This window comes from Chrysochloris asiatica, unplaced genomic scaffold (genome assembly GCF_000296735.1).
Source record: "Chrysochloris asiatica unplaced genomic scaffold, ChrAsi1.0 scaffold00010, whole genome shotgun sequence".
In the NCBI taxonomy this organism is placed as follows: Eukaryota; Metazoa; Chordata; class Mammalia; order Afrosoricida; family Chrysochloridae; genus Chrysochloris; species Chrysochloris asiatica.
Window position 1 is genome coordinate 31350562 of NW_006408528.1, and position 12853 is coordinate 31363414.

Genomic DNA, 12853 nt, shown 5'->3' on the forward strand with positions numbered 1-12853 from the left:
GTACCTAGACCAAGAGGCAGCCATTAGAAGAGAGCAAGGGAATACTGTGTGGTTTAAAATCAGGGAAGGTGTGCATCATGGTTGTAACTTTTCACCACACTTATTTCATTTGCATGCTGATTAAATAATCCAAGAAGCTAGATTATATGAAGAAGCACAAAGCATCAAGATTAGAGGAAGATTCATAAACAACCCATAATATGCATATGACATAACCTTGTTTATTGAAAGTGAAGAGGACTTGAAGCACTTACTGAAGAAGACCAAAGACTACAGCCTTCAGTTTGGATTACACTTCAACATAATGAAAAGGAAAAAAAAAAGCTCCTCACAACTGGTCAAATAAGCAACATCATGATAAATGCAGAAAACACTGAAGTTGTCAATTATTTTATTTTACATGAATCCACAATAAACATCGACAGAAGTGGCAGTCAAGAAATCCTATGACCTATTGCCCTAGGCCAATCTGCTTCCAAAAACCTCTTTAAAGTTTCAAAAACAAAGAGATAATATTGAGGATTAAGGTGTGCTTGTCCCCAAAATGGTATTTTCAATCACTTCCTATGCAAGTAAAAGATGAACAATGACTAAGGAAGACTAGAGAAGAGTTGATTATTTGAATTCTGGTTTTGGTGAAAATTGTCGAGTATGTCAGAGACTGCCAGAAGTAGAAACCGATATTTTTTGGAGAAAGTACAGCCAGGGTACTCCTTAGAAGTGCGAATGGTGAGAGTTTTGTCCCACTTTAGACGTGGTATCAGGAAGAACAAGTCCCAGGAGAAGGCCATCATGCTTGATTGAGCATCAGTGAAAAAGAGGAAACCCTCAATGTGATGGATTGATACAGTGCCTGCAACAATGGGCTGAAACATAGCAACAAATATAATGATGCCACAGCACCGGACATTATTTCATTCTGTTGTGCATTTGGGCTGCTGTCAGGTGGAACTGACTTGACAGCAATAAAAAATAATAATAATGCAGATCCCACTATTATTATTTTTAAATGCATAATCTGTTATTATTACTTGTTCTATCAAATTATACAGATTTTACATGGGCCACTATCTTGTTTATGGAAAGAGAAGGTAGCAATTATTCACAGTATTGTGCATTATCATATAAAATATTGGTGCATTTCCTATTCTTATAAATTATAATCTGTCCATTTCCTATTATCAGCTCAGAAATGCTGACAGCATTTTGTCTCACTACAATGTCATTTCCCTGGAAGTTAGCTTAAGGTTAAGAAATGAATGATAAAAATTCAGTGCCCTTTACCTTATCACAAAGACAAAGAGAAATTTCATAGTGTTATTTTTTCATTGTAGAAGAGCAGAATAAAAGTAAGTGGAAATATAGAAACAACAAATGCTCAGGACTGGAGACAATTCCAACCACCTCATCCCACTTTATGAATTGTCTGATACACTAATGCTAAAATAGAGTGTAATTCGAATTACTACCTAATTTGAGACATGAAGTCAGAAGCAATGGTCAAACCTTAGAAATTCCCTTCAAACAGAAATTGATAGAAGTAATTATTGTGTAAAACACCTGCATCTCTCTATATAAATGTTATTTTAACCATTCAAGTATACAATTTAGGGACATTAATTATATCCAGTGCTTTATGCAGTCATGTTGCACACTATCCATTTTTTAAAGTTTTTTTTGTTGTTGTTGTTTTGTTTTAAATAGCCCCAAACAGAAAGTCAGTATCCTTGAAACAATAATGCCCAGTCTCTATGCCACCTTTCCAATATGGTTGTCTACATTAGTCATACTAGGCTTCTTCCTTCTCATCACCCCCTTCTTTCAAAGGATGTCACAGTACCAATTCTAGCAAATGATATCATCAATTGACTAACATTACAATTCTTAATATTACATGGCAAATATTGTGCTAAGTGTACTGTAAGAATTATCTCGTTTAATGTTAGGCACAGTTCTATGAAGAAAGTGTTATACTTTCTGAGTTAACGAAGATTTAAAAATGCATCTCCAGAGTCCAATAGATTAATTAGGAGTTCAAACAAGAAAGCCATCTAATCCCACTACCACTGAGTCAATTTGATTCAGAGAGATGGTGTAGATCAGAGGAGAACTGTCCTTTAGGGCTTCCAAGGCTGTAATGTTTACCAAGCAGACCACCACAACTTTCTCCAGCTGAGTTCAAACCACCAACCTTATGAGTTCCAGGTGAGTTCAAACCACCAAGCTTGTGAGTTCCAAGTGAGTTCAAACCACCAAGCTTTGGCGTAGCGGTGTAGTGCTTAGCCACTAGAGCTCCTTGGGAAATATTCTAGACTAATTCCAGTGACTCAATCTCTCTTCAAAATTTCTTCTTTTAGTGTGTCTTTTCAAGCCCCATCTTCTCCATTTTTCATCGCCAGGAGAGAGGCAAGTTCCTGTCTAGCATTTCTCCTCTAGAACACTGCCATCAATTGCTCAAGGCCATTCCTAAAATACAAATGAATGATAATAACCTCATTACTAATATCAATGAATCATCTAAAAATGGAAACAAGAACCGCTAGGAAGTGGGATAAGTAACGATGCAGTGAGGGGACTGCAATCATAGAAATGAAATGAAGTGGATAATTTGTTGAATGTAAAACTGATGATGTAAGCCTTTATTCAATTCACAAAAATTAAAAAAACAAAACAAAACAAAACAAAAAAACCCTTAAAAATGGATTAACATTCACAATTTTATGGCACTTAACAAATGGTAACTATATCACATCTCCAGTCTCTTTTCTTATATTTCATATTTATATTCTACATTTTCAACTAGTCCTAAAACATCCACAATATGCTTTGTTCTCATTTTAGCTCAGTAAGATATATACGGAATCCTGGTGTGGTGCTGTAGGATAAACTCTGGACTGCAAGGTCGATTTAAACTTCAAGGTGGTAGTTCAACCTGAACTGCAACTCCTAGGAAACCCTATAGAGGGTCACTGTGAGTCGGAATGAACTCAATGGCACTTAACAACAACAGCAACAAGATATCTATACTCCTGGTGTGGGTTAATGAGCTAGATTGAAAAGTTGGTTTAAATTGCAAGGTCGACAGTTCAAGCTCACCGGCCGCTCCTCAGAAACCCGATACAAGGTCACTATGGATCTGAACTGACTTCATGGCACTTAACATACACACACACACACACACACACACACAAATATATATATATATATACACACACACACATACATATATACATACATATGATATATCTGTGTATATGTATGTATACATATGGTGGTGATACTTTGTTATTTGGTGATACTTGTTATTAAGAGGAAACAATCCCTGGAGAAGGACATCATGTTTGGTAAAGTGGAGGGTCAGTAAAAAAGAGGAAAACCTCCATGAACATGGACTGACACAGTGGCAGCAACAATGAGCTCAAATTAGTAACAACTGGAGGATGGTGCAGGATGGCAATGTTCTTTTTTGTTGTGCACAGGGTGGCTGTGAACTGGAACCGACTCAATAGCACCTTACAAAACAAAGCTATATATTAGCTTGTAAGGGGCTCTGGTAGCGTAGTGGTTAAGAGTCGGGCTGCCAACCTCAAGGTTAGCAGTTCGAAACTACCAGCAGCTCCACAGGAGAGGCGTTCTACTTCCATAAAGATTTAAACCTTGGAAACCCTGTGCAGGGACACTATGAGTTGGAACCAACTCTACGGGACTTAGCAACAACAATAAAGTATATATTAGTAGTAGTATTACCATTTATCAGATTTAAAAATTGGTTAAATATATGCTTCATATTTCCTAACAATTTAGTGATTAACTCTGAATTTAAACTTGATTCTAAATCCTATCCTCCAAACCAATATATCACAATGTAAACTTGAGATTTATAAAGAAAATTCTTCCTTTTATTTTGATCATTGCCCTATCTATCCTATTCAGTTCTTAGCCAGGCTCAATGCTTTTACTTTTATCAATAAAGAAGACAAAGTAATATCTCAGACCATTAAATCATATCTTTAAAAATAATGCTTCTAAATTTTTGTTGAAATTTTTCATAACCAAATTTATTGACTAGATATTTGCATTTATAATAAATGAAAATAATGTTACATTGAAACTAAGAAAACATTTCTACTTTAATTTTCTGTTAACTAATATTCAATTTAGAAAAATATAATTAAGCTATAGCGCAGGAAGAATCAAGGACAAATTAAATATTTGTGCTATGCCATTTATAATCAAGAATATCAAGTCTTGGGGAGCAATAAAAATAATTTCTTGATAATGTATACATTCTTTAAAACCTTAAGCTAAAATGAAGCATATCATGCACTTTTTTAAACATCAATTTATGCCATTGTTCATTATACAACTTCTTTTCTTAACAACTTAAAAAGGTCGATTTTATCTTTAGTGTAAAACTTAGTGTTCCTTTTTTTAACAATCGCACACCAAAATTAGTCAGACACACAAAACCTATTTGTCGTCATTGTTATTGCTATCTTCTCTGTAAATTCTAATTGTCTTTAAATTCTAATTCTAAAGTCGTTCTGTAAACACTGCCAGAGATGCTATGTAAATAAAAGGAGTCATGATTATAGTTATTTGGGGTAATAGGGTAAATTGCTTGATGCATTCTCTTTGGATGTAATAACATAATTAGAGAAAACATCCAATAAATTATGTCAGAAATGGACATAATCTATGTTATCGTTTTCAAAAGAAATCCAGTAACACTATTTGATGCCTCTTCCAGTAACTAAATGAAGGCAACACAGGTAATTATACCATAGAAATGATGTAATGATTAATGGGTTGAAAGGAACAGGAGAATGTGACTCATCAATGCAGATAGATTTTAAGGAAAGAGCAAAGGGTGTATTGAATTAAGGGGTTATAATTTGATAAATGTCATTTCTGAAGCATACAAGAAAACTTCACGATAAAAAAATGAAAGTTGCAAAATGGGCTGCTGATAAAGTCAGCAAGCCCAAGCTCAAAATTTCTGATGAACAGAGATTTTTATATCTAGATCTAGATCTAGATCTAGATCTAGATCTAGATATAGATATAGGAGTCCTGGTGTGGCGCTGCGGGTTAATGCGCCACACTGTAAAGCCATTTGAACTGCAAGGTTGGCAGTTCAAGCTCACCAGCTGCTCCTTGGAAACCCTGTACAGGGTAAACTATAGGTCAGAACTGACTCGATGGCACTTCACAACAACAACAACAACATACATATAGATATAGTTATAGATGGAGATAGAGAGAGTGTTCCTGGTATGGCACTGTGGGTTAATGCATCAGACTGCTAAGCCATTTGAACTGCAAGATCGGCAGTTCAAGCTTATCAACTGTTCCTCAGAAACTCTATACAGGGTTGTTATGGGTGAGAACTAACTTGATTGCACATAACAACAGCATATATATGGCACTGAGTCAGTTCATACTCTGACTGTATGACTGTATCTGGGGTTTCTGAATTGTGAATGGTGAGTTTGAACTGACAACCTTGCAGTTCAAACCCACCTTGTGGTTGAGTGCATTTATACTACAGCACCACACAGGACTCTTTCTCTCTCGATATATATAATCAAATTTTAATCTCTTAATTTTCTCTCTTTCTCACATATGCATGTATGTGTATACATATATACACATACTATATAGATAGATAGATAGATAGATAGTTAGATAGATAGATAGATAGATAGGTAGATAGAGAGAGAGAGAGAGAGAGACAAAGAGACAGAGAAAGAGATCTATCTCCTGGGTGATACAGTTCTTACTTTAAATGATTTTGGAAAAGCTTTCTTTTGGCTGGATTTTCTCAAAGGCCAAATTTGAGATTTGCTTTGTGATCGTTGGTGTATGATGACATTTTAATTCTATTTGTTTAAACAATTATTGTTTAAACTCTACTCACAATAATACTGTTGAGGAGGGAAATGAAAAGGAAGTTGGACACAGATGTAAAAGAATATGGGACCAATTTCTGAAAACTGTTTAAAACCAGTTGTCAAAGATTTGGTGTCCCTTGCTCATAATGTAGCAAAAACCCTCACCTCTATCATAATATTAGATACTTTTTAATTTCAGCCAGAGTCTCTGAGATTTTTCCTGTAAGGCAAACCTGATATTACTAAAAGTTAGCTGAGTAAAATGTTGCGAGGCTAGAGATGATCATTTAGCAACTAAAACTACACCAGCAGTTTACTATGTAAATTAGCTATAAATAGTTTTGTTGGCTACTCCAAAAGCCATTCTAGCCCCTTCTTTTGTTTACTGAAAAGTTCTCCTGTGTTTTGTAAGGTTTCATCGTGAACAAAGACAATTCAAAAATGAAAATTTTAAAGTGACTTAAAAACTTATATAATATACATCATGTTGGAGAGTTGCAAGTGTTTTAATGATATTGCACATGAGCCATTCAAGATGTCAGTGTTGCAGGTTCACCCCTCAACTCCTCTCTTTGTTTTTCTCCATGGTATCTGTCACCTTCTATATAATTATTTATTTTCATTTCTTTAATCACTAGACTTCTTCACTATCAACTAGAAAGTCTGAGAGGGACATTTTATAGAATGAATAAACAAACCTTTTCAATCTTTCCTAAATTTCTGGTTGTCAGGCCACACACTTCCTGAGAGGCAACATATACCTTATGGATTATATTTAAGATGTTGAGTGATATTCTAATTTCTGAATGAAAAGTATTGGTGATTACTTAGTAAATTTTTAATCTGTAAAATACATCATATGACTAATAGTTTAGTATGCATGTAATAATGTATATCTACTAAGATACAAGAAAGGCATTGAGGTAAAATGGAGAAAAATATTATTTGAGGAGACAAAGTTAAGAATTTGGAAATCAAAGTATGAAAAGAATCATCTCTGTGGATACTGAAACAATAAGAATTATGACAGAAGATATTTTGGACACAGTGACAGAAAGTCAGAAACTAAAGTTTTCATAGAGTGAGGGGAAATTGGCTTCCATTTGGAGCAAGATTGCAGTAAGAAGGAAATATGGATTGTATGAGAAGATGTACCTAAAGCTGCCATACAGATATACCACAAGTTGGAGACATGAAGGAACAGAACTCACAGTTCTGAATGCTAACAGTAAAAATCAGGGTTTCAAACATAATGACTATGTGTTGGTCTCTCACTGAGTTTTATGTCTGTGAGATACCATGGGCATTCCTTTGCCTGTAGGCAGGTCCTTATATGACATCTGTCTTCTCCCTATATGTGTTCCTGTGTTTACGCTGCAATTTTTATAACTCTGAAATATTCAAGTTTAGGACCTTCCCTGTATCTGAATTACCTCATTAACACAGCAAAAATTATCTTTCCAAACATGATTATGTCTACTGGTACATGGGAAAATATCTCAATATATATTTTTTAGTGGACACAGTTAAATTCATAATATAGGAAGAAGGTAGTAATGTTAAGGAGACAGGAGGGCATCTACTCTGCTTTCAGGCCTAGCAATTCTTAGGAAAAGAACAGCCCCATCACCTGAGAGTACTGTGAGAAACTCAGAGGCCACTGGTGAGTACCAGGATCTCTTCGTGCAAGAAGGTAAATGGACAGTTCAGAACAAAATGTTCACAAAAGGGATTCTGAAGTTGGTTTAACATGAATTACAGAGGGCTCAATGAAAAGTTTTCAGGAGATGGGAAACAGCAGGACATGGAGTCATATGGAAATTAGTGCCTAGGGAGTGAGGGATAACAGAAGTTCTGTCCTTTGGGGGTTATGAAGTGAGGGATACAGGGTATGAAGAAATTATTTTGATGTTCACAAGGAAGGCAGTTGTGGTAAGGCCATAAGAATTAAAGGATCGTTCAAAGCTTGTTCATGAACAAACAGAATTCTGGGACTTGAATTCTGCGGACGCAGAAATCAAGATTGCACAGAGGAACCATACTCCTGCTATGTAAGAATTCTCTAGACAGCAAGAAGAGAAGGTTGGCAAAGGAATGATTCTACTTCCAGCATACCAGTCCCCTCTTAATTTTGCAGAAAAAGCCATCTGGGTTGTGGAAGGAGCAATCATTTCCCCAGCCATAAGGGCGCTCACTTTAACCACTGTCAATTGTATATTAAAATCCTCCTTTGAAACAGTTCCTTTTACTTTGTTTTCTTAGCATTTATGTACATATTTTCTCTCTCCTAATAGATGACTGGCTTCTTGAAAGAATATCTGTGTTTGATGAATTTTTTAACTTGTTGTTATGTGCATCTAAAATGTGTCAGAAAGACTACTTGCTAGTTCATTTAGTCATTCAACAAAATGTTTTGAATGCATATTCTGGTCCAGGCACTATGATAATAAACAATGGGAATATAAATATGAACAAGACACACTATCTGACAAAGAATTACTAAATTGAAATCTAGTAAACAAAAAGAAAGGTATAAAAGGACAATCCGAACATAGTAGAAAAAATGGATACTCAGGACATCATGAAAACACATGAGTAGGCCGGATACATCCTGGCAGCAGGCATGTGGGGAGGGCACACTGCAATACATTTAATCAAGGAACAGATGGGGAGCTGATAGAGTGTGTAGAAAAATCAGGTTTCTATGATAACATTCTCTTCCCCCACTCTGCCTCCCCATCCCCTTTTTTCTTCAACAAGAGCACCCAGTGTCAACTCCAGTCCTACCCTTTCAAATGATTTTTTTCCCAGGGACCTGCTGGCTCTGGAGAGGCAGGTGGTGGGTGCAGTCGAGGGCTGCTGCTACTCCCCACTCCCTGCATCCTTGTTCTTAGCTCCCTACCCACAGAGTCTGGGGAGGCCGAGTAGTTGGGAGCTGACAGGCCCAACACTAAGTACTTTCCACAAGGTTTCTGCAAAGCTGTTAGCCACCTTCTTGAAGAAGCTTGTAGAGAGAGCAAGCTCATTTGTCCATTGAACCCCCTGCCCACTGCCAAGTTCACAGATCACCCATCCGCTCTCTTCAGAGGTATCTGGGCCCAAGGAAGACACTGTTGAGATGCTATCATGGTGGCTCTCAACCAGTGTGTCTTTGCCCTTGAGGGAATGTTTGTTTGCAAAATCTGGAGACATTAAAAAAACACTCTTCAAACAGGTGGGGCTTGTGGTGATGGTGCCAGGGATGCTGCTAAAAGTCCTATCACAAAGAATGGTCCGGTCCAAAGTATCCATCAGGCCGAGGTTGAGGAATGCTGCTCACCATAAAACTAGGTGCCAGCAAGAGCTGTGTACAGGCACACCTCGTTTGCTGGCGTTTTTTACAAATAGAAAGTTTGTGGCAATCCTGCATCCAGCAAGTCTTTCAACGTCATTTTTGCCAACAATACGTGTTCCTGTCATGTCTCTGTGTCACATTTTGGTCCTTCTTGTGGTGTTTCTAATTTTTTCATGCGTCTACAATATCATGCAAACATAACTTTTCTTGAAAAAAGTTTTATTGTGAATTGAATGATAGTTTATATTTATTCTATTGTATTTTGTTTCATTGAAAGATTACAATCCCCTCCATTCATCATCATTCATCAGTATTTGCTTCTGTTCACTGTGGTTCTTTTTGGATGTATATAAAAACACTCAGAAATATAAAACAAAACAAAACAAAAAAGCCACATGAGTAGGAAGTCACACTCAAACTGAAGATCAGGAAAGGTTTCTAAGAGAAGGGGTTAAATCATGAATTAAGAGGAAGAGCTACCCTGATAAGAGTGTGTGTGAGTATGTGTGTGTGTGTGTGTGTGTGTGTGTGTGTATACACTTTAATATGTGCATATATGTGAAATAGTAGTAGTAGTAGAAATAACAATGGTAGTTGAATAAGATTAAGAAAATGTATCACATTGCAGAATGATTGAATGGTAATATTATATACAAATAACTAGAGATGATAAGAAGAACTCCTGGTGTGGTGCTGTAAAATCAGCACTAGACTGAGAACCACAAAGTCGGCAGTTCAAATCCACCAGCTGCTCCTTGGAAACCATATACAGGGTTTCTATGAGTTGGAATTCACTTGATGGCACTTAGCAACTATAAGAGATGAAAGCAAGCATACATTAATAGAGAATTGTATTAACAACTGATGTTGGACAGGTCATGTTGTTGTTAAATTCCATTGAGTCTGGTCTGATTCCTAGTGACCTTCTGAGGAGCTTCTGGTGAGTTTGAATTGTAGACCTTACAGTTAGCAGTCCAGTGCTTATCCTACACTGCCACATGACTCCAGGCAGGTCATTGTTGTTCTTGCTATTGTTAAGTGCCATTGAGTCGGTTCTGATCTGTGGAGCAGCTGGTGAGCTTGAACTGCCAACCTTGTGGTTCAAACTGACTTTGCAGTCCAGCGCTTAACCCACAGTGCCACACCAGGACTCCATAGAAGTCCTTAATCGGAAGGTACTTGTGTGTTACAATAATAAGCTTGCAATTGGACTTTTCTTGGGAAGTTAAGAGACTATGGAGTTGAGAATAACAACATTATGTTTGTATTTAAAGTCAATCATTTTTTGAAGCAGGTAGTGGACTGGAATGGGGACAGGCCAAAATCAATGGGATCATTTTAGTGGGAAATGAAGCACAAGGCAAGAGAAGAAGAGAGTCTGATTCAAAAGACTGCTGGTAAGAAAATATTGACAGATTTCATATATATTGTTGTTGTTGTTGTTGTTAAGTGCCGTCGAGTCACAGGGTTTAATTGATAGAAGTGAAGAATAATTAGATTTAAATGTGAAAAAGGAGCTGTAAAGATGATTTCTAGGACTGTAGTCTGAAAAGGAAGGTATTGATATTCATTAGGATGGAGATATGCTTGTATATATAATTATTCTTATTTATATACAAGAAAAAAAGTTTGAAAATAAGGATTATAGTAAGTTCAACTTGAGACATTTTCAGTGTGAGGCAGGATAAAGCTGTTTGTTAATGATTAAGATGAAATAGTTAGAATTTGAAGAAGGAGATGGATCCCATGAGTATGTAATAGGAGAAAAAGGGAGTTTAAAATAGCAACATTCTGGAAAAGGACAGCCCAAAGGAGATGGGGAGTGGCCAGAATCGTGATAGGAAAACTACAAGTATGATACTATGGAATCTAGGAGAGGATACGTTTTCAAGACTATTTGTTGTATCAATCTGGAAAAAAAGAGAGAATTAATCCATCTTGTTTTATTAATTATGTATAAATGTAAAAAATGGCAGTAATAGGCATTGGCTCATGGTTGCTATTTATAAGACAGACTTAAAAAAAAAAAAAAAAAGTCTTCCTGAATTGACAGAAGCACACTCTGAAGTACATGAAATATCCCAGTAATTTCTGTCATATCATATTCATAAAATAATAACGCCACAACATGCACAATGAGGAGATATTTTGAAAATGCAGCAGAAAGATGGGGCTTTCTGCTCCTGTAAAGATTTACGGTTTTGGATACCCTGGACAGGGTCATTATGATCAGAACCAACTCTGGCACATCACAACAGTGACCACGAATGAGTCTTTGAACAAACTATTGAGTTCCACACCAAAGTGGTAGTATATATTTTTAAATAATTAGCATAAAATTATAAAGTTAGGTATTCTTATTAGCAGTATGGTGGTGATGGTTTGCAGTATACATCAGGCTATATGTCTAAAATAAAAAAATTGAATGCATCTGATTGCTCAAATTCTAATAACTCTATAGAGTTCTTCCTAAGGAGATGACTAAATGAATGTTATTCAGAAAATATTTTGATATTTCAGAGATCCTCAATTATGGTATAAAATTTTATATTTGGTATTTAAAAGACACATGTATGAGCTGTCTTATCCTTTACTACCTATTTTTCTCCTACATTTTTCCTTCTGTTAAGGTTTGTTTCAATTAATTACTCAGGATCCAATTGACAATACCAATTAATAATTGATATTAAATTTATAACACTGAGACAAGATACATGGAGGATATCCAGTGAGCTTCCTCATACACACTCAGCATTCACTTTGTCTTATGGTTTACTCCCTTGGATTATTTCTGTGTGTGAATTTCTCACCCACCCAGGTTTAATTATGTTTGAAAGCAATTGTATTATTTTATTTTATTTTTAGGCCCTCACCACAAAAGTTTGAAAATAGTTGTTGGCATATGGAGGTCTTCCACCATCGGTCTGTCAGTTTGTTGTACTGTGATGGTTTTCATATTGCTGTGATGGTAGAAGTTATGCCACTGGTAATTTAAATACCAGCAAGTTCATCCATGGTAGATAGATGTCAGCTGATCTTCCAGGCTCTTTACAGTGTTTAAGAATAAAGATTTAAGTTTGAGGACTAAGGTGCCCATGAACAAAGCCATATTTTCTTTCTTTCTTTTTTTTTTTACTTTTTACTATGAATTGAGTAAAAGTTTACAAAGCAGATCATCAGTTATATGTTCAGTAAATCATATACTTTGCTTCATTACAATGATTGTGATCACCTCCATGTACTAGCACTTAAAAGTGTTTACCTCTATTTTCTTTAAATCTTGTACTCATCCCTGTCTCTTATTACCTTCATCTTTCCTTTGTCAATATCCCTCTTGCATATTTCCTGCCCCTTTGCCCATATTAACATGGAGCATAGTGGTTACAAATCGGGCTGTGAACCTTAAGGTCAGCGATTCAAAACTACCAGCTGCTCTGCAGGAGAAAGATAAGGCTTTCTACTCCCGTAAAGATGTAAAGATTTACACCCTCAGAAACACTGTACAGGGTCACTATGGGTAGAAACCGACTCAATGGCACTTAACAACAACTAACAACACTCAGAATGTGACTGGGAAAAAAAAAATGATTCCTCAAAGTAGAGTTGACCAAGATAACCATGATGA